Source organism: Lagenorhynchus albirostris, chromosome 19 (genome assembly GCF_949774975.1).
Source record: "Lagenorhynchus albirostris chromosome 19, mLagAlb1.1, whole genome shotgun sequence".
Classification (NCBI taxonomy): domain Eukaryota; kingdom Metazoa; phylum Chordata; class Mammalia; order Artiodactyla; family Delphinidae; genus Lagenorhynchus; species Lagenorhynchus albirostris.
Window position 1 is genome coordinate 53859473 of NC_083113.1, and position 6695 is coordinate 53866167.

The following is a 6695-nucleotide window of genomic DNA, read 5'->3' on the forward strand; positions in this document are numbered from 1 at the left end:
GGTGGGGTGGGGTGGGGGGAAGAGTCACCCCCAGGGTAGAACCCGGCCGTCCACCTAGACTGCTGTGCGGTAGGGCGTCACGGAAGCTCTAGGCCAGTGAGAGTCTCCAGAAAACGCGGGTTCTGATCCCCAGGGTCTGGGTGGGCACCAAAGACCCTGCATTTCTGAGAAGCTCTGGCTGACGTGGATGCCTCTGGTCTGTGGCGGGCTCCCTGAGGTCCAGTGCCTAGACGCATCCAGCCAGCTGGCTCCTCCCCGAGATAAGAAGAAACGGAACTTTCACCTCCACCCTGCCCCACGGCCAGCCCACTGCTGCTGGGTTGCTGAGTCCTCCCTCTGCACCTCCATCCGCCCCCCCCCCGCCCCGCCCTTTCAGCCAGGCCCCTCATCCCTCTCCCAAGGACAACTGGTGTAACCCCCTCACCGCCCCCTGATAACCCCATACCTTTTTCCCACCCCCGCTACCTCCCTGCCTCTCCGCACACCTCCCCCTCCCCTGGCCTCCTCACTCCCCGAGGCCTCTACATCCCTCAGGTGTGCGGCCTGTCAGCTGACCCACATGACGACCTCCGGCCACTCAGGGAAGCCAGGTGCCCTGCGTGAGAACAAGGAGGGCCCTGGACTTGCAGGGCTGGCGGGCGAGCTCCAGGAGCTCCGGTCCTCAGGCCAGATGGCCCTGGCTTCACGGCCGCAACCTGCCGTCTCTGATCCTTCCCACCCAGCAGAGGGCCTGGCTCAGCAGGCGCTCATCACTGCCAGATGGAAAAGGTAGGACCCTGCAGGCACCTGTCCTCAGCCCTCCTCCCCACCCTGTCACCTGGGCTCCTCCGGCTGAGCCTGGAGAATGCTGGCTACCTGGCAGAGAGGCGGGGACGCGGGAAGAGAGAATCAGGGCGTTTCCTCCCCCATGCTTTTCTTGCCGAATCGGCCTCCCTCTGTGAGCTCAGGTACCCCCCGGCAGCCGCCCTCCACGATTCCAGCTCTGAGCACAACCCTCACCCCCACCCTCAGCCTTGGCCTGGAGGGACCTGCGGGCTGCCAGCTTCAGGTGCCTCACATTTCTTAGCCCCGCCCACCACATGCCTTGCCTCACGGTCCCTTAACCCCGCCCACCCACGTGCCTCACTCCCTTTAACCCCGGCCAACCCACGTGCCTCACTTTACTTAACCCGGCCCATCCAGTGCCTCACTTTCCTTAACCCCGCCCACCCTCTGGACCAGAAGGTCACCAGCTTGCCCTCCTCCTACAGAAACTGAGTTACACCGCGTCTTCCACTCACCCTGCCGACCTGCACGTGGTAAGAGCCCCCTGGTGTATGTTCCGGGACCTCAGCGTCCCTTGTCAATTACCTAGCCAGCACCGCCCCTCCAGAGCTAGCCCTTCCTCACTGACTTTACAGAACCCACCAGAGTGGGTCTTCTGTTTCAGGCCAGGACCCTACCTGTTCCTCCCGTAACACACGTGCAACTCCCCCCTCTCCCCCTCTTCCCCCCTCCCCCCTCCCCCCACAGCTGATGGTGAGGGGCCCAGTGAGAACCCAGTGGAGCGCTAGGTCCTTGAGCTGGGGAGGGAAGTTCATCAGGAAATTTCAGGGTAGATCTACAGTGTGAATGGTACTCCCTGGAGTTGTACCACGTGGGAACCTGGTTGTCATTTGTGTCTGACAGACTGCTAGAAGTTTCTCTAAAGGCCAGCCGGGAAAGGGGTCAGAGAGCCTTGGAAAAGGTCCTGGCCTCATTCATTCATGCATTCAACTATTCCTTATTGAACACCTGTTTCTAGCAGGTGCTAGCACGTTCTAGAAAACATGCTAGAAGAAGCAGGAGACATGGCCCTCGCCGTCCAGGGCCCCAGTGACCTGGCACATGCTGGCAATCAGTCAGGCAGCCCTGATATTGTGTGACAGATGCCATGACAGGAAGCTATGGTGGGCATGGAGGGTGGCAGCTAACCCAGGCTTTGGAAGTCGGGGCAGGGGGGCGGCGCTTCCTGGAGGAGGTGGTATTGTTGACAGTGAAGAATGAGGACGTTCGTCACATCATCAGAGAGGAAAGGGGGGTGTGCAAAGATGTGGCGACAGACCGGAGCGGGATCTGTGTTGGGACCTGCAGATGGAAAGCATGGTGGGCATGGGGGCGGGGTGGTGGCTGTTATCGTTGGAGTTGAATTGTGTCTCTTAAAAGAGAGATGTTGAAGTTCTTAATACCTGAGAGTGTGGCCTTATTTGGAAATAAAGTCTTTACAGAGTATTCAAGTTAAAATGAGGTCATTAGAGTGGGCCCTAATCCAGTATGGCTGGTGTCCTTGTAAAAAGGGGAAATTTGGTCACAGAAGCAGACATGCACAGCAGGAAATTGATCTGAAGAGACAGGCACACAGGCAGAAGGCCATGTGAAGATGAGGGCAGAGACAGGAATGATGCCTCTTACACACCAAAGATGGCTAGTAAGCCACCAGAAGCCGGCAGAGAGGCCGGGAACAGACTCTCCCTCACAGCCCTCAGAAAAAACCAACCCTGCCAACACCTTGAATTTGGTTTTCTGGCGCCCAGAACTGTGAAAGAATACACTTCTGTTATTTTAAGCCCCCCAGTTTGTGGTGCTTTTTCACGGCGGCCCTAAAACACAGAGTGCATCCGTTTTCCAGGGCTGCCGCAAAAAGTACCACAAACCCGGTGGCTGAAAACACAGACATGTATTCTGTTTCTGGAGACCGGAAGTCCCAAATCGAGGTGTCGGCAGGGGGAATTCCCTGGTGGTCCAGTGGTTAGGACTTCACGCTTCCACTGCCCCCTCTGAAGACTGTAGAGGAGAAACATTTCCTTCTCCCTTCCGGCTTCTGGTGGCTACCGGCGTTCCTGACTGGCGGCTGCATCACTCCCGTCTCTGCCTCTGTTTCATGTGGTTCCTCCTCTTCTCCAGCTCACACTTCCCTCTGCCTTTCTATCGTAAGGACATTTGACGTTGGATTTAGGGCCCACCTGGATGATCCAGGATGATCTCATGGCCAGGTCCTTAGCGTGATTACGTGATCTACGAAGAAGACTCTTTCCAGATGAATTCCTGGTCACTGGTTCCGGGTGAAGGTACTTTCTGGGGCCACCACTCAGCATATCACAGGGGGAGCAGGCGTGGGGTGAGACCAGCCAGTGTCTCGTTAGTCGTATTTATTGATCGAAGTCTGGGATTTACCCCGAGGGCTATGAATGATGGTAAGGACGTTGCAATGATCTTATCCATTTGCTGACAAAGCATGTATACAGCACCTACTACACGCCAGGCGTGGTAACAGGGTTTTATAGGTCTGAACTCATTTACGCCTCCTGGCAGGCCTATGAGGCAGGTGCTAACATGATCCCTCTTGACCGATGGGGAAGTGGAGGCCAGAACAGGCTGGGTCTCTTGGTCAAGGTCACGCAGGGAGCTGGGGATCAAAGCAACCTTATGACCCAGGCATTATGGGAAGATCTCTCCACTGCTGACTGGTGAGTGGATGGGGCTGAGGCTGTGGCTTGGACCACGTGGAGAAACAAATTCAAGAGAAGCTTAGGAGTAAAACTGTAGAACGTGGTGATAGGTATGGAAGGAGGGCCAGCAAGGAGTGAAGGGTGAAGTTCGGTTTCTTGGCTTATTCCCTGAGGCTCTGTGAGGCCCAGAATTGCACCTCTGCCTGGCAGCAGCCCTCGTGGCAGGGGGAGCTCGTGTGCAAATGCCCCTGCTCTCTGGCTCCTGGTGGGGGCGGAGACCTCCAAGGCTCCTTTTCTTCCTTGATTCCTGGAGTCCTTCCCTGGGATGAATCTCCAGCTGCCCCCTGGGCTGACTTGCTTGTTAGGACTTCCTGCTCTTCTCCCCTCACTTTCCCATGATCCCATTCATGGTTCCTGGGGCCACTTCCCAAATAAGCTACCTTTGCTGGAATAGTTATCGCAGAGCCTGCTTCTGGGGAAGCCCAAACTAAGACAGTGACTGACTGTGCCAGGGGACAGAGGGACAGGATGGAGGGGAGCATCTCCACGACAGGCTGGGAAATCCCTCCCAAGGATACCAGGTTACCGGGTATTCCTGTCCCAACCTCAGCAACACAAGTGCCTCCCAGCCGAGCTGGAAGAGCTCGGCGACAGGGGCCCCCGGAATCAGCTTGCACCCGTTTTCAGAGGTGGGAGTGGCGGCTGACAGAAGCTCTCAGACTTTGCTGGCAGGAGTAGAAATTGGTTCTACCGCTTTGGGAAGCGTATCTACTAAAGCTAAACATCTGCTGACCCCGTGACCATGCAGCTCTGCTCCTGGGTGGACGCCTGAGAGAGCTGAGCTCATGTGTCCACCGAAGACACAAACAAGAATGTTTATAGCAGTGTTATTCATAATAGCCCAAAGTGGAAACAGCCCAAATGTCCACTGACAGGAGATGAATAAACTAACTGTGGAACAGACATACAGCGGACGACGCAAATGCCTCCATCAACAGGAGGAAGAATAAATACATGATGACATGTCCATATGAGAGGATTCTGCAGAAAAGGAGAAAAAGATACAACGGATGCACACAATGGCGTGAACGAATTGGACAGACGTTATGCTGTGTGAAAGGAGCCAGACGCAAATGAGGGTTTGCTGTGTGATTCCATTTGTATAAAGTTCATGAAGAAGCACAAGTTATCTGTGGTTTTAGAGGTCACAGTAGTGGTTATCTCTGCAAGAGATAAGAGGGGTTGTTATTTTTTATTTTTGTTGCGGTACGCGGGCCTCTTACCGTTGTGGCCTCTCCCGTTGTGGAGCACAGGCTCCGGACGCGCAGGCTCAGTGGCCATGGCTCACGGGCCCAGCCGCTCCGCGGCATGTGGGATCTTCCCGGACCGGGGCACGAACCCATGTCCCCTGCATCGGCAGGCGGACTCTCAACCGCTGTGCCACCAGGGAAGCCCAGGCAGGCGGACTCTCAACCGCTGTGCCACCAGGGGTTGTTATTGATGAGGAAGGTAGGAGGGAATCTTCTGGGGTGCGATTCGTGTAATTTACTGTGTTCATTACATGTCAACTTTTTTTTTTTTTTTTTTTTTGGCCACACAGCCTGTGGGATCTTAGTTCCCCTGAGTAGGGATCAAACCCACGCCCTCTGCATTGGACGGGTGGAGTCTTAACCACTGGACCACCAGAGAAAGCCCCACATCAACTTTATAAGAGTGGCAGCAGGTGGAAACAATCCAAATGCCCATCCGTAGATGAACAGATAAATAAACATGGTATATATAGACAATGGACTCCTGTCCATCCGTGAAAAGGAAGGAAGCACTGATACATGCGCCAACATGATGAATCTTCAGAACCTTATGCTAAGTTAAATAAGCCAGACACAAAAGACCACATACTGTATGATTCCATTTATATGAAATAATAGAATAGGCAAATCTGTATGGGGAGAAAGCAGATTGGTGTTTACCAGTGGCTGGGGAGTGACTGCTTCATGGCTATGGGGTTTTATTTGGGGTTGAGTGTATGGTCAGGCCATTCAAGGTGGCTGTTCTGTTGCTCTCTTCCAACCCCTGCCCGACCAGGGCCTGCTTCCCCTACATCCTACTCACCTGACTGACCTTCCTCTATGTACTTGCCCCGGGGGCCCCAGCTGGTGATTGTTCTTATCAAAGGACCGGTGAGGGGCCTCCCCTCGTGTCCCTCTGCTGGTTTCCCTGCTAGCTAATGAGCCCACCTGAGGTCATTTCCCCTATAACTGGTAACCTCCCCTGGCCCTCAGGAGCGAAGCCTGCCACCATGTCCTACCCACCAGGAGCCACATACGGTGGGGTGTTGCTCGTGGACGTTGCTCCAGGACCTTGCTTCAGACCTGGAAGCTCCCCCATCCATTCAACCTTTGATGTCTCTGTTGCCGACTCTGGGCTCTTTCTTCCATCTTAAAGCTGGGCAAGTGCAGGCCTTATAGGCCTGCGGGGTGCAGCTCCACAGTGATGAACAATTTCTGGAGCTAGATAGAGGTGGTGATTGTGCAACATTGTGAATGTTTGAAATGCCACTCTAAAGTGGTTTGTTTAATTTGAATTTTGCATCCGTTTTTTCTTAAGTGGCATCAAAACAGAATTTTTTCAATGACAGGGTGGCTGCTGCTTCTCTCTGCTGTGTCTGGGCTGGGGAGCATGAGGGGTGCCAATGCCACCATGACATCTCCTATCACAGCCATACTTGTCCGTCCTTGCGAAGCCTCTTGGTGAATGGTTGTGTCGCCTCCTCAAAACACTCTACTGCCACCTGCTGGAAATTTGTCGTAGTAAATATTCAAGTTTATGTAATAAACATACAAACTTCTAAATGCTGCACCCTTGTACAGTGCCCAACGTGCACAACTGTACGTGGCAGGATAGGTGACTTGGCTTTATTTTTCAGTGTACTCTATCCAGACTTGGATGCGGCCTTGAAAACCTTAAGGCTGACTTTTCCCTCCTGTTCCGCGGTAATGCTGAATAAGGCAAGCCTGGGCTAGCCTCTCCCAGATTTGTCAGGGAGATGAAATCCACCTGCTCCCTGATCAGTGTATTGAAACCTGCCTTTCAGAGTCACCTCTAGAAATGAAACCTTCCCCAGAGAACTTGTGGTCATCAAAGAAGCAGGAGGCCGAGGACGGGCTGGAAGGTCTCCACCAAGCTCCTGGTGACAGACGTCCTGGCTGTTTTCCCTCTGACGTAGGG